At 41.5% G+C, this 22959-nt stretch overlaps 1 long non-coding RNA gene across 3 annotated transcripts in view; it reads right to left on the bottom strand.

Annotated features, from left to right (window-relative positions):
- LOC123612968 (uncharacterized) overlaps positions 1-22959 on the bottom strand; it is a 178856-nt gene that overhangs the window by 103057 nt on the left and 52840 nt on the right. For all 3 annotated transcript variants that reach the window (XR_012510689.1, XR_012510688.1, XR_012510690.1), the window contains exons 3-4: positions 19772-19881; positions 17899-18039 (exon numbers count right to left, since the gene is read on the bottom strand). This is a non-coding gene — a long non-coding RNA (uncharacterized LOC123612968). The remainder of the gene's footprint in view (positions 1-17898; positions 18040-19771; positions 19882-22959) is intronic.

The following is a 22959-nucleotide window of genomic DNA, read 5'->3' on the forward strand; positions in this document are numbered from 1 at the left end:
TTTTGCCCCTTTGTAATACTTGCTGTAATTAAAATAGGAATCTAGTGATTTTTAAAAATGTGATCAGAGACTTCAGCAAGTAGCTTGTTTCCCTTCTCTAGAACCAAAGGATGAGGGAAAGTAAAGGAGAAAGTAAAAGGTTGAGAGTAGAGGGAATAAATCATAAAATGCCTATGGTTAGAACCATTAAAATTTCTGTAGGACATTCTGCTGTTTGAAAGATGACTTTTTTGTCCCTAGTTGATATTTATTTTTAAATTCTGTATTGAAGTATATAGTAAGTTTACAATGCTGTGTCAATTTCTGGTGTACAGCATAATAGTTCAGTCATATATTACTTTTCATATTCTTTTTCAGTACGGGTTACTACAAGATATTGAAAGATGACTTCTGACAGCTCTTTCTGGCACTTTGGCTCCTCCTCTAGCCTCCTGATGGCTCTTCTCAGTCTCCTTATCTTGCTCTCACTCCCTAGGTGTGGCACAGCCTAAAGTTCCAGCATCTTCTTATCATTCAGAATCTTCCCTTCTGTATGCTGTCAGATGCAGGGAGGCGTCAGCCACCAAATATGAATCTCCAGCTTGTGAACACCAATTCCATATTTTCAGCTGCCTATTTATTGTAACTGAGTTATTCTTCCCCATCTTCTGAGACTTCCTCCCAGTTAGGAGTAATCCATCCACATCCTTTGCCAGGTAGCTATGCAGGACATCCCGTTAGAGCAGGTAGAGCACATTGCCTCCCTGCCACCCCCTACTTTGATGGTAGGCTTTGCAGCGTGACTTGATTCGGCCAGTGGAATGTTAGTGATCATGAAACAAGGAGCAGTTCTAAATGAGCCTGTATGATTCAGCTTGGCCTCCTGTGCCTCTGCCATCACTACGAGAAGAGTACACCTCAAGTGGCTACTTGTCCCAGAATGGGACATCCGGAGCATACGTGAACCTGACTAGCAGCCTGAGGCCAGGTGGGTCTGGAGGGAGGGATCACACAGGTATCTGAGACAATTCTCGGGGGTGATGGATTTGTCCATTATCTTGATGGTGATAACGGTTTCACAGATATATTCATATGTCCAAACATCAATTTTACAGTTTAAATATCTGCAGTTTACTGTATGTCAATTATCCTGCAATGATTGTTGAAAAATATATCTTGGTTTTTAAATGATCAACTATTACAAAAAATTTCAAAATTAATAATAAGGTTTTGTCCTATTAACGAGAGATTCATTTGCCATTTTTCCTCAGCTGTGAGAGGTTTCACATTTGATTGGTTTCTTTTTATTATTTTACTTATAAAATTAGAATATTCTAAATACATTTTTATACCTATTGACTTGAAGAGTTACCCATGATATATTTTTGAGGAATAAAAAACAAGTTGCAAAGTAAAGCATCTGGTAAAATGTCATCCTTTTGTTAATAAAAAGAATGAGAAGGAAAAGAATGTATGTGTGTTTATTCATATATTAGTCACATGTTGTATTACATGGTTGAGCACAGAGGAAGGTGGTTGGGGCTGGCAGCAAGCATTTAGTCATTTTGGCTATCAAGTTAATAAGGATATCTTGGAAATTGCCTTTTTCAACTTGGGAGATATTTATTGGTCAGTGAATTCCTAAGGCACCCATTTTGATGCCGTCTGTTTTCGAAAGTATTTCTTCATGGTATGTTGGACCACTTGGATGTGGTTTTAAAATATAACCAGTAATATATCATCAATGATTATCTTCAGTCAGTGAAGAAAATCATCAAGCACTTGGGAATGAATCAAACTCCCAGCAATGAAAATGTTTGGACCAGCTTGATTTTCTTAAGTAATCCTAGTATCTTGTTTAATCCTTGATATTAAAAGTCGTGGCATTTTGGAACTGATATAAAGTTTATGTGGTTGAGCTAGTCCAGTTGAGCAAGCCACTCGAAATGATATTTTTACACGGGTATTTTAGTGTCATGGAAAAATGTAGGTTTTTCCTCATCCTTCATTTGAAAAAAAAAAATTATTTGAGAGTACATTCCCCCTCAAGAGCCAGCATACTCAAGTGCCAGAAAGCAGAATGTTAACTGCTCAGTTAATTAACAAAGAATCAGAAAAGACATGTACTCATTAGACACGGTTTGCTAGGACTTGGAATTTCCACCATTTCTTCCAACCCTGACTCAAGAACGGCTGGTAGAGCATCAGGGCTACCTTGCTGTACAACTTTGGTGGGGATACTGCCATTGTCTTCCTCCAGCACAACGGCAATGTTTTCCTGGAGTCATTTCTGCCAGTGCTCTTTGAATCAAGCAGTGTGTGAGCCAGCACTGGGTGCGAGCTCTTTTATTTGCATAGTAATGCCATCATTGCTGATTCCAGCCACCTTCTGCAGCCTGCACATGAATCACAAAATAACTGTTAACTGCATGGAAAACGTCTTCTCCTGTGGCAGGGACTTAAGCAATTAAATAGAACAAGATGTCGTCCTGCACTTTCCCCTCATATGTGTCGTGCAGAAAGTTAAGAGCTGATTTATACTCTGAATTTCAATAGAGTCAGCCGACAAGAAAACAATAGCAACTTCTCTCCATTGTGTACTACCACAAATAAGAAATCCAGACACGTCACTGGATGGAGGATTCTTGCCAAAGCCTCATTCTGATTTCTGGGGCACATTTTTTATTAACCTAAGACCAGTCTTAGAATGGTCTTGGCCACCATGGAACTAAGATGTTTTGCATCCAGGGGTATGAATTTGGATGACACTTCAAGAGTTTTGGTCTCTTCGCTGCCTTAACTAATTCACCAATTTTGTATTGGAAAGCATTATTTTGTCCTTGTTCTGGTAACACTCAAGTGGTTACACCACTAGGCTTTGTTTAAAACTTAAATTGTTATTGACTTTATGTTCCTAATTCTACAGAATTTCAAAATAGGTAATAAACTGCGTTTTAGAGAGCAATATAAACTTTCATATATTCACTCATTCATTCATGCATTTATTCATTCATTTTGAAGGCCAGGATTCTTTAGATGTAATTTGCTCATAGTAAAATGTACCCTCAGATATTCATTTTGATTCCTCCTGTGCAAACATTTTGGGGGATAGGCTGTCAAAAACATATCACATTAGCACACATATCACATAATCATTTTGTCCCAACATGTACCTATTCACATACACACTTGAGTCCTATTCCTTGTTTATAACATTATTTTAAGCTGTAGTTATTACACACCTATTCACCTATTTTCATTGCTAATTTTATGCTCAGCAAATCACTTCCGAGCCACCGATCTCTTTATGAGAACAGCAGATACTAAACCTATAATAATAATGGAAAAGGGGGATTTCAGCAAATGTAAACAGTAATACACAAATGAGGCTAAAACACAGTAGTCAAGTTAAATGAACATTAACAAAAACCATCTTTAAAAATATAATGGCGTCTCTGTGAAAACCACAGTGATTTTTACATTTCAAATTTGTGAAAAAACATGAATAAATTTAGGTCATCATTTTTTTTTTCCCTTGGAAACAATCAAGACACTTCTAACTGCCAGCAAAACAGCGCTTCAAGAAACATGGTCCTGACATGTTTATCCTCGTGTTGAATGAATGAATGAATAAACTGAATTAAATGATTTGGAGAACCAAGTTGCCAGGTAAATTCATGTCATAGCCCCAGTGAATAAACTTAATCTCGGTCTCTATGAAAGGCAAAGAATTTTCTATCCGAATGGGGAAGGCCATTCCAAACTGACGGAAGGGCTAAAATGTACCAGTAGAGAGCTATCAGCAAGGATACAAACGTGAGACATGAGAAACTCCTTATTCCGAGCTTACTATCTAGGGAGGTTTTAAGAAACTCTTCTGCATCATTCTTAAAGGTAGAGTACAACAGTGAAAGAATGATTACTCGGGCAGGAATATATACATCCTTCTTACTTTAAGTGACTGATGAAAATCCCTATGAATTGTCTATGTCAGGCCACAAAATCTAGATAAACTTGCAGGGTCCCTTCAAACCTATAAACATCTGTTTTGTGGACTATCAGGTTTCCTCCATGTTTCTGAGTTTTTCCTTTTAATCTGATTACGGTTTGCGAAACACCGACTTACATTTTTTTATTAGCAACACTCAATGTCTGTGACTATTTCGGAGAGACAATGGCAAATACAGATATTTCTGTCTAATTTCACAATCTAGTACATTCTGTCTCACTTGGAATTTTAATATCGCCGCTCTGCAAGATTCAACCTCAACACAAGTGAGGAGGTTACTTTTGTTCATCCCCAAAAGTCAAGTTTCTTCAGATTGCCCATGAAGCAGCTTCCTAGGTCCTTAGCCATAACTTTAGAAAATTCAGATTGGTATCATTCTGGAACAATGTCAACTGCAACAGTGGAAAACTGGATTCACTACAGCTAAGAAAAATGGAGGCTAGTTTTCTTGACATAACAAGAAGTCCACAGGTAGGTGGTGACTGAGGTTGGTTCAGTGGGTCCACAATGCTGGGGTTGACTTCCCTGTGATTCTTCTGGCTTCAAGGTCACAATGTGGTTGTTGTACAAACAAACATCACATTTAATAGTGGATAAAAGCAGATGGGAAATGGGGGAATGCCAGTTGCACTCTTCCCTTTTTTAAATAAATCAAGAGCTTTCCCAAGTCCGTATTTGCACCCTCTTTCTGTTGACTTCCACTTCTCAACTCCTTGTTTCAAACTGCAGGCAACGCCAAGCCTTGGTGCAAAGGATGTTGGGAAATGAAGTGCTCAGCATTCCATTCTCTTGGGACAGGTGAGAATGGATGCTTGAAGAGTCAAACTACAATGTCTACCATGGTGTCTACCACTATTATACTGTTCTAGGAATAAAAGAAAGGACAGAAAAGGAAAGGAAAGGAAAAGAGAAAGGAAAGAAGAGAAAAGAAAAGATGGGCTGTAGTTTAGTCTCAGCCCTGCCACTTCCTAGCGATGGGAAAGCTAGGACTTTGGGAAACTTTTCTCATCTAAGAAGTAAGGAGAGTAACAATAACTATCCCGTAGAGAAGTTGTGAGAATAAAATACGATTTATGAAAAGAGCTAAGTCCAACACCTGGCACACAGTAATCACTCAAGGTTACTACCACAACCTCACTGTTATTACTACTACTAATAATAACAATGATAATCATTATTATTACTATATGTGAAAATATTTCCACTTAGATAAGGCACTCTATAAACAATCCAATTTATAGAATTTTTATAAATTCCTGTCCTCCTATCTCTCCCCTTTAACCATGTGGTGACAGGATATTACTGCAAACATTTAAAGAATTGTCTACAGCCTTGGGATTTCATTCATTCACTTGATCAATAAAGATTTATTGAACACCTGCTAAGTGCCAGGCACTCTGCTGACTACTGAGGATGGGATGGTGGTGACCATAACATGTGCAAGCTAACTGATGCGCAAAACATGTGCAATCTAGTTGGTGAGACAGACATTAAATAAATAATCATAAACATGAAAGCATAATTAAAACCGTGGTCAATTATAAACTCTTGAGGTTTTCCCCTTTTAAGAACATTAAAGCTTTTAAAAAGTCCAGAAGTTGAGTAATTTTCAGACATCTGTAAAAGTCACTCTGAATTAACTTGAAACTCTTTGCCTGCTTTTGCATTAAGGGCATTTTGAAAATTAATTCCTGTACCTTGTTAGGAATATATTTCTTTGTATGAGAACTATATTTCCTGCAACTGAAAATTGATGTAAGATGTTGGCTGCCCTGGAATGGAACAACCAACTGTATGAAATCATTTTGTGGTTTGATACTTCATTATTAGCCAGAGGAGTCTCCACCCCTCCCCTTCCCCCCAACCTTATGCCACTGCACACAGCAATTAGTTCAAGTAGAAAAGATTATAGCCAGGTGCACTGTTTGAAGTTTGGGGGCTTCTTTTCTGCTTTATTTGTGGTGGGGTGGGAGTGCAGGGGGTGTCAGGAAGGAGAAACCTCTTTTGTTAAGTATTTGCAGTCTGTGGGCATCTGGGTAATTCAACAGGCATCTGTGGAATCTGGGGGCATTGGGACCTTTTGTGTTTAGCCATCAAGCTCTAACCTCAAGGGCGTTTGCTGTGGGATGAAATCGGAGTTGTGAGGCTTATTCACTGATGTGCAAAATGACATGATCCTCTTAAGAGTTAGAATGTGTTTCATTAGATGAAAGGCAAGGACACGGTGGAGCTTAGTGTCTTATAAATGAATCCAAGAGACAGTTATTGGAAATTGAATTATCTTTTTATAAACATATAAGATGTGGCAGATAAAGTCCAAATAAAGGCTGCTTGAACGATGGTTCTTTCACGTCCCTAAAAAGACGATGAACAAATAACTGTACTTTTTCTCTGGGTTTTGTTTTGTTTTGAGAGTTCTCTAGAATTGTTGGTATACAAATGTATATAAGTTTGAAAATTAGAACTGAATTAAAAGAAATATATTGAGAGTGATATTAGAGAGATTTCCCTGGGGTTCTAAAATTTCTCCAGGGGTATTATTTATTCCAGTGGTTCTCCCAAACTCCCCAGGCAGGACAGAGGTTCCCCAAGTATTGAATCCTGAGTACAGAATAAAAAGTGGTCAGCAGCCCCCAACTGGCTCTGCTCAGAGGTAACCCTGGGAGCGTCAGTCTTCTCACTCATTAAATATTGAAAACAAGACAAAGGGAGTGCTGGCATTTCTCTAAAGCAAAACAGCTGCTATACAGACACCAGGAGAGCAGCAGAACATCCCCTCTGGTTGAGGAGGTATCTTCTCTGGGCTAAAACCTTTATGGACAAGGTCTTCTCGGTTTTTCATCCAACCATAAATATTGATCACATGAAAAAAGCTTAAAAGAAGGTACAAGGGAAAAAGATCTAAAGAAATGTTTAGAAAGTATAAAATTCACGATTTCCAAGTGGGTGGAAAAACATGAATTCATTTAAAACAGAAGCTCTGGAGAAGGTCTGGAGCCAGACAGTCCATGGGTTTCAACCCAACTTTTGCCACCTCGATTTCCTCATCTATAAAGTGGGCACAGTAATACTTAACTCACAGAGATACTGTGAAGGTTAATGGAAACTGTCTCTGTAAAACACCTAATCTCATTAGGAATAGGTTTAGCTGCCTATAACAGAAAATCCAAAGAACACTTTAACTGCACAAGGATTCCTTTCCATATGTAAAAGATGTCAGGCGATAGCTGATTACAGCTAATATCTTGGTCCCATGAAATCATAGGGAGATAGGAGCCCACTATCTTTTGGCTCTGGCATCTTAGAGCCAGACCACATCTTCAAGGTAATCTCATGATCCAAAATGGCCCCACTGCAAGTGTCAGAAATGCAGAAAAGGGCTTTCCTCAAATGCCCATCCACCTTTTAAGAAGTCCCTCTGGCAGTCATTCCCAACATCTTTGTTCCAGATCATTGGCTAGAACTGGATCAAGTAGCCACACCCAAACCCAGGGCAGCTGGGAAATACAGACTTACACTTCATTACTTCAATAAAATAAGGGTACAGTGGGCCAGGAAGGAGAACTTGGGTGTAAGCAGGTAGCTGGCAGTCTTTGCCACCAGATCTGGAACAAGCAAATGGCCAGTTAAGGTCAGCTGTATTGCTGTTGTTGTTAGAGATATGTCAATAAAAACGGGTCCTTAAAATGCACTCCTATTCTTCTGTATAACCAGTAAGACACCACAGTTGATTTCAGACACTCACACTTCAGCACTCATACACAGGTACCTCCAAATGGGCACTGCCCTACCAAAGTGGTTACCAGCAGAGAGTACAGACTAACTGTTTTGGTCCTACTTTAAAAAAATTGTTTCAATTCTTAGAGCTGGCTACGAATCCATTATTAAACAAACATGTATTTACACCTAAGCCCTATGCTTAGTAATGGGGATATAAAAACACAGGTCCCAATTCAGGAGCTCACAGACAAGTGACAGAAGTGGCCAACAGAGAGAGCATCATGGTGCAGTGGGGACAGAGGTGAACACCAGGGGTCCAGGAGCACACGGCACACGGGAGGGACAGCACGGATGACCTATCCTTGGAGGGCAAAGGATGAACTCCAGGGGAAGAGACAGCTGAGCTGATTCTGAAAGACAAGTTGTGCGAATACAGGTGGGAGGGAGGCAGAGCCCCAGAGGTGGAAGAAGCAGTGTCCCCACAGGCAGAGACACCAGAGAGACCCATGTAGTCTCAGGGGAACATCAGTCCAGTGGTTCCATATGACTTTAAAAACCTGCAGCGCACTATCTTACATATCCTCAGTGGAAGAAATTTCCATCCTCTGAGCGCCAGTGTGACTTACTGAAGCAGCCACAGTCACCGCGGAGCTGGGTCAAGTGAACAAACTGGCCAGTGGAGATGGGTGTTTCTATCTTAAGGCAAAAACAGATGGGGGTTGGGGCAAAATAACGAGACATACATTCCTGTGCAATTCACAGCCTGACCTAAAAGATAACTTCCTCCTAAAAGAATAGAAAGGTTTGCACTAATGTAAAAAAGAAATACTTCCACCTTCTCTTCTAAAACTGTTTATTTCTCTGTGGAAAAATTTTTAATGATTCATTAATTTACATATACTGGTCCTTTACAGAAATATGGATTTGCTGAGATTTTTGTACATCCCAGACTTTAAACTATTCAGAAAAGGGGAACCATTTAATATTCCCCTTCTTTTACATCTAATAAGTCTCTGTCTTTAACTCCCTTTCCCTCAATGGTTCTCAAAGGTACCCTCCTTCATCCTGTTTGTCACTGTCATGATCCAAGCCTTCATAACCCCTTACCTAACTCAGCAACTGACTTTCCAACTGTTTTCCCCGTTTTTCTCTTTCCATTTCCATAATGTGTCCAAACACTGCCACCAGAGAGATCTTTCCAAAAGGGAAGTGGAATGGGTTTTCTCCTTTGCTTAAAACCTCCCAAAGTATCCTGAGATCCTTTAGGACCAATAGTTCCATTGAACATCCCAAAGCCTTCCACCGGAAGAAACATGAAGTCCTGCCCATTTTCCCAGCCTCATCTTTCCCCACACCCAACTTTGCATTCATGGTTCCACTAATAGTTGCCTCTCTTGCTCCCAAGGTCAGCATCTGATCCATCCACCAACCTTGTCCCTTGGCCTTCAGCCCATTTCCTGGCTCCATGACTTCTCACCACTCAACTGCTGCTGCCTTCCTCTGAATCACCATCATCTTTAGCCTGAAAGACCTCCATAGCCTCTTCTCTGGTCTTTCAGCTTCCTTTTATTTTTGTCCCATACAGTCCTAGCTTCACAAAGCTGTCATTAAGATCACATAATTTCTCTGATTTCCCATCTTATTTGGAAGCCAAAGTCCTTACATGGGGATGACAGGACTCCACACGCTCTATTCCTTAGTTCTTGCTTTGAGGTTCTCTAACCCATTTCTCTATGGATGGCCAGATTGGTTTCCCTAGTGTGAAGCTTCTCTTCACAAGCTTTGCATGTGCTGTTCCCTCTGCCGGGAATGCTCTTCCTGCCTTTCCCACCAGAATATAAGCATCAAAAGAGCACTGTTCGGGTTCATCTCTGTACCTCTCATATGTAGAACACAGTTGCGCACACGGTAGGCACTCAATAAAGAGTCGAAGAATTAATAAATGAGTTGTGTGTTTTGCGGTTTTTGTTTAATGTCTTCATCCTAGGCGCTGCAGGAAAAGTTGGACCTGGTGAATTTGAATCCCCAACGGCCTTTCACAAGGTAACCTTGGGTAAGTCATCTCTGAGCCCTGTTTCTATATTTGTAAAATGGAGAATCTGTAAAATACTCAGAATTTTTGTGAGGTTAAATAATATGATGTTAGTTTCTTCCTCCAGGAAATCTGAGCTGATGCTAAGGCAGTCAGGTGATCCTTGTGGCGATATGCTGCGGTGTCCTAGAAATGTGACCTCTCTATTAGGCCAGATAGAAACTTCTTTTTCTTTTTATTGAAAGATGGAAACTGTGATCATTAAAGCTATACAGCTGGCTTAAAAACTATGTCTCGTTCTTTAAGATGCACTCTTTTCAAGGAATGCAAAAATTCATTCTTAAATGAAAAATTTTCTTCCAATTTATCCCTACTTTGACACAAAAATACATGAACAACACATTGTTAGGAAAACTACAAATTTTTAATATGTATGTATTAAAATATGATTTTATCTGACCTTTTGCCCTGGGCCCTTGCCTCTCAATGAGGAAGAAGATAGTGCTTTGTTCCTCTGTCAAATGTATTTCACTCACTTCCTCCCTTTGGACTGACACATGCTCAGGAGTTTTTGCAAAGGGTTGAACTACAGCTGCAGTGATCATATGTCCCAGCTTACACCTGTTCCCACTGCAATTATTTATCCTGGGCCTTTCACTCTCAAACATGTCCTGGTTTGGACGATAAATTATGTTGTCACCCTGCTTATAGGCCATGTCTAAAAGCTTGTTTTGACAAGAATAAACTTCTGAGGCCCATTACATTTTTGTCTTATTATCTCACTTAGATCTGACTATAGTCTTGAAATACTCTTTATAACTGCTACTTTGCTTATATTGCAAACTTAAGGGTCTATATTCTTAGCATATGTTCTGCTCCCCACCCTGCATTCTCCCAAATCCTTTCCCTGATACAATTTTTCTGATTACCTTATTATGTACCTGTAGCAACATCAGATAGAAATAAGCCTCATTCAGCCAAATGTGTCTGATTTCTTTCCACTCTGGGTACCCAAATCTGGACTCTCCTAATCCAGTATGGTCCACTGGCCTAGGACATGAACGATGCACAGAGAGATTCTCAGACTTTGAGGAACTGTAGAGAGAGTGACATAGGTAGAAGACATGGCCCCATGTATCAGTTTTAGTATTAATACCTTTATTCCAGTAAGAATACACAAGGTCAGCTTTAGAATGACAGGCACACAGATTGCCCAAACCCAAAATAATGTGTATCAGTGTGTCCCATCTCATCATCTTAAAATCAGAGGGAAAATGGTTACTTTTGAATGTAACACAATTATGCTTTGATGAGAGAGAGATTACAGAGTAGGATGGCAGATGGTGTTCTACTTGAACACAACTCCATTCTATCTACTGAGGCGATGTGCTGAAAGCTGTGAGACTGAGCCTGGGTTCAGTCAGAAAGTGGGGTGTGATTGATTAGTGATGTCTGCCTTGAGCACAGGAAGGGCAAGTGACCTCATTAAGGTCCATGAATTAGCTAACCATGTTCCAGGGCAAGGACTTCAGCAGAGGAATTAATGACATTTCAATGGGTGCTAGATCAAGAGGAACAAATCTTGATTTTATCAATGGCACAGGTATGTCCCCAAAAGAAGAAGGAACTTTCCTAAGGTTCTTCAGCCCGATTAGTTAGTAGCTCCACCATCAGTAGTCAAGGATTTGGTCCATTGGATGTTGATCCATTAAAAGAGCAAAAAAAAAAAAAAAAGTACAAAGAGAAAGAAAGAGCAGGGAAGGCACAATTCCTCTCCTTCCCAACTTTGCTCCAGGTTATCCCTATATATAAGAAAGCAAAAGCAAAACAAGGCAACACAACAGACAAACAAACAAAAGATGAAAGAAGCTGACTTGTAATGGGCTATACAGATCACCACATTCAGAAGCCTTGGGCAACAGATAGTCTCTTAATGAGGGAAGTTTAACTAAATAGCTTGGTGACAGCTTTGTCACTGAATGCAACCAAGTTTTTTCCTCCAGGGATGAATATCAGAATTATACAAGTCAAGGCAGTGTCCAGGGAATATGTCCTCTGTTTGGAATTTTCCAGGAGGGGCTGGAATGAACTGTAACAGCTGTGAGTGGCTTTCAGAGAAGTCCTAGTGCTCTTGCTGCTGAATTCAGTTGTGTGACCTGAAAAACTGAATTTATGTTTAAAAACAGCTTGGTGTTAGCTTTGCCATTGAATGCAGTTAGCCTCATTCATGAATTTGATTTTGCTCTGTCTCTTGCTTCCTGGAATTAAACCAGCTTGGGTTCTATGTGAATGATGGAGGTGGGGGACAGGCAGGAATGAATGTCTTCATTGTCACTTCTGCCCCCCTCTCCAGTCTCATGTTTTCCAAGGCCAACCATGACAAGTGCAAGGTAGCTTAGGAAGAAAAGGGCTCCCCTGATAAAGCATCGGGTACATTGCCTGATTCTCAGTGAAAAGCCCCAGCCCACCAAGAGCCCATCTGAGCCCTTCCATCAGGTTCAAACACCAATGCAATTTTTCAATCTGGGTCAGAAGTCCACAGAGGCTTCATCTCTAGACATCAAAGTGCTGCTTACGTCAAAGCTGGCCTTCTAGCCTCAGCTCCTCTGAATAGCCCCAACCCCATGGTACTTCATCCAAAGAAATTATTCTTCAATGATGGCATTTCAGAATCAAGGAGACTTTCTCAGCTTTTTCCAATCACACCAGGAAACAAATGCTTAGTTCTACCCTCATACAGGACAAATTATTCTTATTTATAGAGAAGAGAAAGATTATCCTTTCTCTCATCGTTAGGCCATGATATGAAGTAGTTCCTTAAATTGGGATTTACTGGTGTGTACAGTCTCCAAAACATACAGGAGCCACACAAAAGACTGTGAATAGGATGCATATTGAGGCTATGGGGATTAGTGGAGCCTGAGAGACTGGACAGTACCTGCTCCTCTAAAGGCATTTAAGTCTTTTTTTTTTTTTTTTTTTTTTAAGATGCTGGTTATCAAGCAAAGTTTGCAATCCTTGAACTTCCAGATCCAGTAATAAAGCTTACATTTATTGAGTATTTTCTAAATGCCAGGCACCCCCCTGACAAGTTCATATATATTGAGTCACTTAATCATCACAAAATCCCTAAAATAGCTACCATTATTATCTCTGTTTTACAGAAAGTGAAACTGAGACACACAAAATAAAATCAATCCTGCAGTCAGCAAGTGGTGGAGCCAAGACTCGAACCCAAAGCTCTCAGGCTCTGGAGCCCATGCATTTAACTAAGAACAAGAACTAAAGTTGGTGTTGTCACCTCTTGCCAAGAGATTTTGAACCTAGATGCCTCAACCACGACATGAATGAAGAAATCAATGCATGGTTTAGAATAAAGGAGTCCAGGAGAGATAACTACCCTCCCCCAAGCCAAACCAGAGGACATCGAGTGGCCTCCATGGATGAAGATACAACTGAATGTAATGGTCCTTTGAAGGTGACTTTCTGTGCCCTACCCTGGTAATGGAACATCTTAAAAGCATTCTATTCTACTCACTTGCCTAGCCAGCATCCATCTGTTGATAGTTAATTCCAAACTACAGCTCCATAGAGGTGCCTTCTCAATTACTCAGACAGCATATGATAACCTTCCTTCCCTCAATTAAGCTACTGTTTGAGTGGTGCTTTACTCTACTGATGATATACCTGGCTCCAGTACGGTGATAGATGCTGCCTATTGTCTTTAAAGACACACAGGACTGATGTGTTTTTATAGGTCACCACCAATGTTGAGGAACAGGTAGTAACAAGTAGTTACAGGAAGCCACTTGCATTAAGCCCTGTGATGGTCCAACCTTTTCCTGGCCATTTCCATCTAGATGCTCCGTGGTCACCTAAAACTCAGCCTAGTTCAAATTGAGCTATTTATCTCTTCCCTTATACCCAAACCTATTCTTCCTGGAATATTTTAATGCAGATTAACAATTCTGCCATCTTACTAAGTCTACTGAATTTGAACTATCTTACATGTCTCCTTCTCTCTCAAATCCCACATCCAACTGATCATCGAACTTGTTGATTCTTCCTCTGAAACAGCTCTCAAATTTAACTCCCCTGTTCTCTGCTATCACTGCCCTGTGTAGACTCCTGTTTTTTTCTCACCTGAGCTACTGAAGTTGTTCCTCCCTTGTTCTCCCTAACTTCTCTCTTTATGTTTTCTCACTCCAGTCTGAATGACATTCCCAAAATGCAAGCATCCTTAATTTTATCTATATTTCCACTGACTATGTTTCTTATAGTCCATTGTTCTTAGCAAGACCTTTCACCTCAACCTGCTACCTATCCCTCACCATGCCCCATCGCCCCAACCCAACCTCATTCTAGAACTCTATACATACCCACCACTCGCTACTGCCCACCTCCAGGCATTTTCATGTTTTCCTTCTGCTTGGTAGGTTTCTACATTTGGAGAAACCATACTTGTCTTTCAAGACACAGCTTAAATATTTCATCCTCTGTGAAGTATCTATAAATTCCTTTGGGCAGATTTGCTCTCTCCTTTGGATCCCAAGATCTATGGTCATCTCCCTATTACACTCTTAAAATTAAAATCTTTCAAGTTCGTTTTCTCCCCTAGATGGTGAGATCTCAAATATAAAGGAAAATGTCTAATGTAGATTCAGTGAGTGACACGTTTAGCACATTTGAATAAATCTATCCAACATTTATCATTCAATAAATATTTACCCAATGTTTGCCATTTGACAAGTGCTAGGCTAAGTACTTAGGACACAAATGGTAAGCAAAACCAGATATAACCCCTGTCCTCATGAAGCTTGCAGTCAATTACAGAAATAGATATTAATCAAGCAAATGCAAATATACCTGTAAAACTAAAACTGCACTAAGCATTCTGAAGGAAGATGCAGCATGTAATGAGAATGGGGTTTGACCTAGCCAGGTTAATCAGGGAAGGATTTGAACTGAGAGATGCACTGTGAATAGCAGTTACTTGAATGAGGAAGCGAGGGAAGATGAAGCAGAGTGTGCAAAGACCCTGTGGCAGAAGGGAGTCTGGAAAATACAGGACACTGAAAGAAGGCTTTAGCGGCTGGAGCAGAGAGAACCAGGTGAGCTTGCTGGAGGATGAGGCTGGAGAAGCGGGCAAGGTCCATACCACCCAGGGCCCTACAGCTCATGCTGAGAAGCTTTACTTATCTTAAGAGCAATGGGAAACTATACAGCATTTCAGTTCATGAGAGAGAAGATCACTTTGCATTTTGTGATCACTCCAGTCACAGGATGGAGAATAGACGGGATGTGGGAACACCAATGAGGAAATTAGGGCAAAAGCCTAAGTGAGCAAAAATGGTAATTTGGACTAGCTAGATAAGTGGTGGTGGAGCTGGAGGAAGGTGGATGGTTTTGTGAGATTTTTTAGGAGTTGAAAGTAACAGGATTTCTTAATGTTAAAAAAAAAAAGAAAGTAACAGGATTTATGATGGATTAGATAGATATGAAAAGGCAAATAAGAACCCAAGGCAGGATAAGTTTGAGTGGCTAATTGGGTGACAGAAACTGAAGATTTTCAGCACTACACTGTGGACTTGGAAACCATTCACATTTTCTAAGGCAGATCTCAGGAATGTGGGAAGAAGTGATGGGGAGAGGATTAGGATTCTAGCTCTAAGCAGTATCTCCAAGATGAGAAGTGAGGGAGTGGGGAGAGCCAGCAAAGGCAATAAAGATTTGCTTGGCCAATGTGAGGATTGGTTCAGAAGGGCTACTAGACAAAAGTGCTGGGGAAGGTCAAAATAGAATGTGAGAATAATGAGGGTGGGCTTCCACGGAACAAGAGCAGAGTTGGAGAAAGGATGCCTGGAGGGAGCATGTGTTGCCTGGGTGATGACAAGTGAAGGAAAAAGCTGTGGAGGTGCCTTTTCTAATTTTCTTTCATTTCTCTTAAGCTAGGAAGGAAGATAAACCACTTGTTACAGATTCTACTTAAATAAAACTTACAAATCTATGTCTGAGGACGTGAATTAGTGCAAAGATGCAAGGACTGGCCTCTTTGGAGGTCAGATAATGTTTCCGTTTTGTCTTTCAGAGTTGGAGGATGTGTGCTGAAGATCTCAAATTGCAGCTATTTTAAGTCATAGCTGAACCTCTGGTTCAATGAGATGCGTGAACACATTCTGAAAGTCGGCTGCATCGCAGGCAGTGCAGTAAGTTCTAGGACTGGAAAGACGGTAAGGCGCGGCCTCAACCTGGCATGTCTTACAATCTATAAAATGTCATCAGATAAGTTCAACTATAATATTAATAATACACAAGCCTTTGAATGTATAAAATAGTCAAAATAAAAACAGAAGCATTCTCAATAGACGAAAGTGAATATATGTGAGACTAGTATGTCATAAAGCACAACCTCTCTGAACTGCAGGCATATGAATCACCATGGGGTGCCTGCTAAAATACAGATTTTTGCACCTAACTCAGCTTACAGAATCAAACACTGAGGGGTGGAGTCTGAGAATCAACATTTTAAACAAGTTCCCAGTGATGTTAATGCCCAGTAAAAGCCCCATTTGATTAAACCAGGAGTGAAAACTGCATATTAGAAAATTTAAACCTTTCTTTCCCTCTTTGGATCTTTTTCAGAAAATGCATAAATATTAAATGCAACCCAAACAAAAAACCTTGTGTATCCAGCTTCAAGATTAGGACCCTAATAGTCAATAGACAGGGAATTCCAAGGTTAAAATTCTTTCCACCCTCACTTGCCTATACATACATAGTCTGTGTTCTTGTCTGTCAATGTTAATTGTGGGCCTTCAGATGTGATTATATATGTTGCCAAGTATATCACATAAAATATAAGGCATAAGTTACTCTACATGTGGCTTCTTACCAGTATGGAATATGTACATTTCAACATGATTCAATGTGAATCCAGCCTTGAGTTTGGTTTTGTACAGCATCTGAACATACATAATTTGTAAAGAAACCTGTCACTTTTGGCTGAGAAGATAGCAATGTAATTTTGCTTCATCATTCATGTATGTCCTTTTTGCTTTTCACTTTAGCCACATTAAATTTTGTGAGAAGGTGAACCCACTTCACAAGGAAGAGTTCACTCAAATTTTAAATGAGGAGAAGCCAAGCTAAACCTTGCGGAGAGAGCCTTGTCCTATGCAGCCTGGAACAGGAATGTGAAGGAAGAAAGCCAGAGTGGGGCTTTAACCTGGACAGGGAAAGGGGTCCAAAGCAAAAGACAGGGAAGTCAAAACCTCCCATGTTTATCCACTCCATCTACTTCCTGCCCCTAATATACATCCTGGGTTAATTCCCAGGAGGTAGGAAAAAGACTCACCTGGCATTAAAATTAAACCTTGTGGAGAAGTAAAATTCCAAACAAATCCCAAAGCAATGTGCATGGAAAGAGCAGAGACCCCCTTAAAAGGCTGCACACAGATGTCTGAGCCTCGGAAAGGCTTACAGTCACAGGCTTAAAGCTCAAAAGATCCAGAGAGAGAAACCGCTTTGTACAGAAGAGCATGAACTCCAGAAGGATGTCCCTCCCAAACTCCTACAGCAAATCAGTGGCAGAACTGGTCCCCAAACTGCCCCCTCACCATCAGCCCCCCACCTGCCTTTGTGCTGTCAATCCAAGCTTTAGACGATGTTGCCCAGTACGTGGTCCCAACACAACCCTTTATGGACGATGAATGACCCAAAAGTGATTGTCTCATCATTGTTCCCCAAGTAACCTAGTGGCCTTATCCTCATGAAGCCACAATGTCATCATACTCTGTACTTCATAAGTATAAAACCCAGCCAGCCTCCAAGACGACAGTATATCCCCTGGTCTATTTTTTCCAGCTGGCCTTTCAAAGCCCAAGGCCTGGCTTTGGGGCAGGAGAATTCATGTGTATGTATGTGTGCGTGTGTCCCCAAAGGCTGTGGGCGTAAGGGAGAAGCCCACCGTGTGCACTTGGAACACAACTTTGATCTGCATCTCCCACTGCCCCATAACACCACTTGTAACCGCAAAAGCATATGGAGCCCTGTCATCTGATCCAGCAGCCACAGGTCCCTTTTTTCAGATGACCAAATACCTTCTCAATGAGACAGACTGCTGCACTTGCCCCGAGGGGGAGGTCCCCTCATCACTCACCTGCTGGCATTCCTTTCTGAGGCCCAGGACTGGAGGGACCTTAACTGCAGGCTCTGATTTGGCCCTTCAGCCTCTTGACAAGGTTTTCCCAGGTGAAAGGGGGCAAATGCAGTTTTTCCATTTATGTTTCTGCTCATGGGTCTGTGGGGAGGGAATAACAAGGGCCCACGAGCCCATTAAATGCTTGCATTGAAGGTGGGGAGGGGTAGCAAGGGGAGGAAAAGTGGGGAATAAAAATAATATCCAGTACTTTATTCAACTATTTTACAACGAGTTAAAATCAGACTCCTTCCAGATCTAAATGGATCCTCCAGTCCCATAATTAAATGGGGAAAATGAAGCCGTTCCATGCCTTTTGCTCCCTTTGATCGTTGTTATTTTGGTGACTAATGTGTAACTGGAGCTGTTCCTTCTGGGGTAGAAGCCTCGCCCGGGCAGCTGCCCAGGGAGCCTGGGTCTCCCGCTGTCAGCCTGTGACCGCTGCTGGCAGGGTGGGGGTCTGACTCGGCCCAGCAAAAGCCGACCGGAGATGCTCCTGTGCAGACAAGCCTTCCTCTGTCTGCCTTTTCTTCTGGCATGTTTTCCCCTGTGCTCCCTCCTCCCCAAGGACTCTCTGGGAAACTGGCACATTTTTCCCCTTGAACGGTAGAGATGGGGGCTTTTTTATGACAGTGCAGAAAACTCTCTCTCAAATCACAAAGAAGGTGACTCTGAAGGCTCCTTATTTTAATTTTCTCTCCCTTTGGACCCTCATCAATTCCTATTCCTCTCTGCTCCCCACCCCCTCCGCGCTGAGCATGAATGTGCAGGCACACACAGGTGGAAGCTCTGTGGATCTTTCCAGGCTAAGGTGGGGGGGGGTGCTTATCACACTAACAGGTTAAATCTACTCATCAACAGAACCTCCTTCTCCTCTTCATTTCCTGTAGATTCGCTACAGCGCCCTCAGGTGACTCTCTATTGTAATACCATTCAAGAATTTGGAAAGCTGTAAGAATGTTCAAACAGCATCACCACGATTCAAAATACCAATTTTTTCTTTCCACTTTTACTTCTTGGGTAAGCCTCTGAAGCTGAGAACTACTGGGTGAGGTCTTGAGATAGCACAGGGCTTCGTCACCCCCCAAATGTGTGTCCAGACTATCTCTAGGCTTAGGGCTGAGTTAAGGCCTTGAATGTTCACTCTCAGCCACGAGCTGACAGCACAGCTCCGACCTGCACAAAGACCAGGTCAGAGGAGCAGTAGCTGTGTGCCTCTTCTCTGCCTCCTTTGAGACTGGCCAGCATCAACTGAGCCGACCTGCAGCCAAGAGTCTGATGAACTAGTTAAAGCCAAAGTATTCATGTTAACACAGTGCTTCTCAGAGTGAGGTTCAGGGAACTCCATCACCAGAATCACCACAAGTGTTTGTTAAGATTCCAGGTCTCCAGGGCCCACTCTGTACCTGTTGAATCAGAACCTTTGCTACTGGGACCCAAGAATCTGCATTTTCAAGTTGAGTTTTAGGCACAGTAAAGTTTGAGCAAATTCCCTTATGCTTTTCACACACCCTCAGTTTAGAGACTTGTATTTTGACAGAAACTTAAATTCCATGAATGAATGGGATGACTTTGGATACTGTGGCAGAGCGGCAGAGGAGACATTTTTAAGTGAGTGGGATAAGAGGGGTTTCCAGTGCCTCTCGACTTTTCCCATAGAGGCAGCTGCACATGCAGCTAAAACAAAGGCCAGCCTGCCCTGTTCTACCCCTGTGAGTGCACCCCACAGGTAGCGCACAGGCTGCTGCGGGGCTGGCTTCTGGGAAAAAGTACTCCACCTGGAAACTTCGCTATCCAGTTGGGAGGGAGGAGGGCCCACAGAGAGTCAGCTCACCTCTAGAGGGCGCCAAGCCAGATGAGAGGAGTGTGCTTCTGTCTCTCCAGCAGCATCACTTTCCATCTGGGACATCTTGTTCAAGTTGCCCATCTGCGCCTCGGTTTTCTCTGTGGAAAATGCGAACTGGTATTTGTACCTGCCTCGATAAATACATTTTTATTGCTATTAATTTCTAAGGGTTCTGAGATTGGTGGGAAGAGCCTGATCTCAGAGATGCATGTTGTAAATCATGGCTATGAAGTTACACAAAAGTAGTCTACAAGATGGGTCTGCAGAAGGGGAAAAGAATATCTGGTGTTATTAAATATATCTGAGTAAGTTAAATATGTTCAATGAGCTCTAAGCTTCCCTCTTTTTCATCTTAGCCCCCACCGTCCTTTTTCTCTGTTCTATCATTTGAGGCTTCTCTCTGGATATTTCCAGGTCAGGAAGACTGTACATAGCCTTCTTCCCCTGCCGTGGGCCCAGAGCATTGAATGGTCATTCTCTTTCCCATCCTAGGTAAGGGGTGGGATGAAGTTGGGGGAGGGAGGAGAAGGAAGCTTCCCCTCCAGAAGATGCTCAAAAAGACCCAAGGGAGGCCATGAATGGAGCAAAGAGAGACTCGCGTGACTCTGGTCAGGTCAGCTGGGCTGGTACCCAATTCTGCTACTTACTAGCTGTCAGACCTTAGTTAATTCTTAAACTCTAAGCCTCAGTTTTTTCATCTGTAAAATGACTCCAAGTAATAATATATCCTTCATAATTATCACAAAGATTAACAGAGACGAGGCAGTAAAGCAATCACACTGTGTCTGGTGCACGTAAGTGCTCTAGTCAAACTGACCACTGTGATTTGATATTTGAGGCTGTGCTCCTTAGTCCATGGCTTTAATCCATGTGCAAGGCCTCTCTCTTGTTTTATTTTATATTTTTACCATTTATTCTACAATCTCACTCCACTCTCCTCCTTCCTGGGATTTCATATATGTCTTTATATTTGCATGCACCTTTGAAAAACATAGCTTTGATTAATGTGTATATTAAATTTTAATATTCTTAAATGGTATTGTGTTATAAATCGTTTTCCACCTTGTGCACTCAACATTGAGATTTTTAGAGCTATTCATGTTACTGTTTGCCAACGACTCTCAGAATCACTTGGGGAGCTCTTCAAAAATACCAATATCTGGACCTTAATTCCAGTGATTCTGATTTAATTTGTCTAGGGCGGGGGCCAAGCCTTGGGTCATTCTAAAGTGCAGCCAAGACTGAGAACCACTGCTGCATATAAAGCTAGTTCCTTGGACAGGACTTATCAGGCAGTGAGACGTAGCGTCCCACCTTTTTCTGGCCTCAGCAAGTCCCTGCAGCAAAATCAAGTTAAAATGACCCTAAGGGCAGTGGCAAAAGGAAAAAAAAGAGAGAGGGCAACTTGTGGCCTAAAGGGTATGTAAGGAAGGACAGAAGTCAGTCCTACCTTTCTACCTCTTTGTAAGAGTCATGGAGCAGTACCTTGTTGATTCATCTGTCTGACCATTTAAACGCCCAGTGTTTATTGAGCACCTGTGTGTGCCAGGAATTCTCCTAGATGCAGGGGATGCAGCAGTGACTGCCAGGGAAGACATGGTCTCGGCACTCACTTGCTTTCAAACCTGTTAAGTGCAGTTTTCTAGGCCCCTCCCATTCCCAGAGCTTCTGATCAGTAGGTAACGGGCTTGGCTCCGGAATCTGCATCTTGAACAGCTGCAGTAGGTGACACTGCCACCTTAGGGCCTGGTCATCCTTTGAGGAAAACTGGTTCAACCATTTCATAAAAATCAGCTCATTTTAAGCACATTTGGTAAATTTAACCTATCTCCTCCCATCTTGAATTTTCTGAGGAATCAGAACCTCCATTTCCTCTATGTCTTCAACAACAGTTACAGACTTGGCTGATATATTAAAACCCTCTTCCTCCTGCCAGATGTCCATATGCATTGCACCACCAACAATGAATTCAGTTGTATATTTGCATTATACAGTTGCTACAGAGACATCATCACATTTAACCCCCACAAAAACTCTGTGAGATAGGTCTCACCTTTCATGGGAGAAAACTAGGCTCATGTTCGTTAAGTGACCTTCCCAAGGTCATACAGCTCCAGAATGTAACCCCACGTCCCTCTGGTTGGAATAACCATCCATTAGTGCTGTTGGCCCCCCCAAAAGAAAACAAGTTGAGAGAAAACTGTCCTGGCTTCTAAAGGGGGCAGAGGGGTGGGGACGCATGCAACAGGATGGTGAGGAGCCCAGCTGTTGAGGTACTGTGTTGTACGCTGCCCCTAGAACACCCGGACAGTCTTCACTTTTCCTGTCTTCTCTTGGGAGGCCCAGCAGCACTAACAGATGGTTATTCCAATCACAGTCCCTGAACCAGCTCTTCACTGGGGGCTGCACTTTTCCATATGCAAAGTATACCAAGGATGCCCTCTTATTCGGCATTAATTGGCACTAGTCGTGCATTGGCTCATCAGAAAAATATGGTTAAAGCTGGGAATCATTAAAAGGTGATGTACGCACATATTAAGCATTTTATTTTAACCAAAAACATATCAATGTATATTCACGAACCAGACTTTTGATGTAGAGCCAAGGCATTTTCTTTGACTTTAAGTTCTCTGATTAGAGTTTTAACATTATCTCTAACATAAATTACACTCATAAGATATATTTTAGGATTTGTTGTTTCTATTTTCTTAAAGCAGAGCAGAAGTTAACTGCCATTCTGAAGAAGTCAAGGCGCAAAATTCCATTTAAAAAATATATTCCAGGAATTTCATATCGAAATTTTAAATACCCAGACAAGTTGAAAGAGTGTCATAATAAACACCAAAATATCTGCTGCCTAAAACAAAACTTGTTAACCTATTGCCGTATTTGCCTTATTTCTCATGATACAGATAGATAGATCAATCGATCGATCAATATCTACATCCATTAATCTATCTATACTTATTTTTGCTAAATATTTGAAAATAAGTTGCAGATACCATTAACATTTCTCCCAAGTACATAGCACCTCATCCTGAGCATGAGGACAAGCCTCTATATTTTTTCACATGTCAAATAATGATAACTTCATAATAACATCTGATATCAAGCCTTCAAATTCCCCTAGCTATCACGAGATTGTTCTCTGTAGGTTGTTCTCAACCAGTACCCAG

The sequence above is a fragment of the Camelus bactrianus genome, chromosome 12 (assembly GCF_048773025.1).
Source record: "Camelus bactrianus isolate YW-2024 breed Bactrian camel chromosome 12, ASM4877302v1, whole genome shotgun sequence".
In the NCBI taxonomy this organism is placed as follows: domain Eukaryota; kingdom Metazoa; phylum Chordata; class Mammalia; order Artiodactyla; family Camelidae; genus Camelus; species Camelus bactrianus.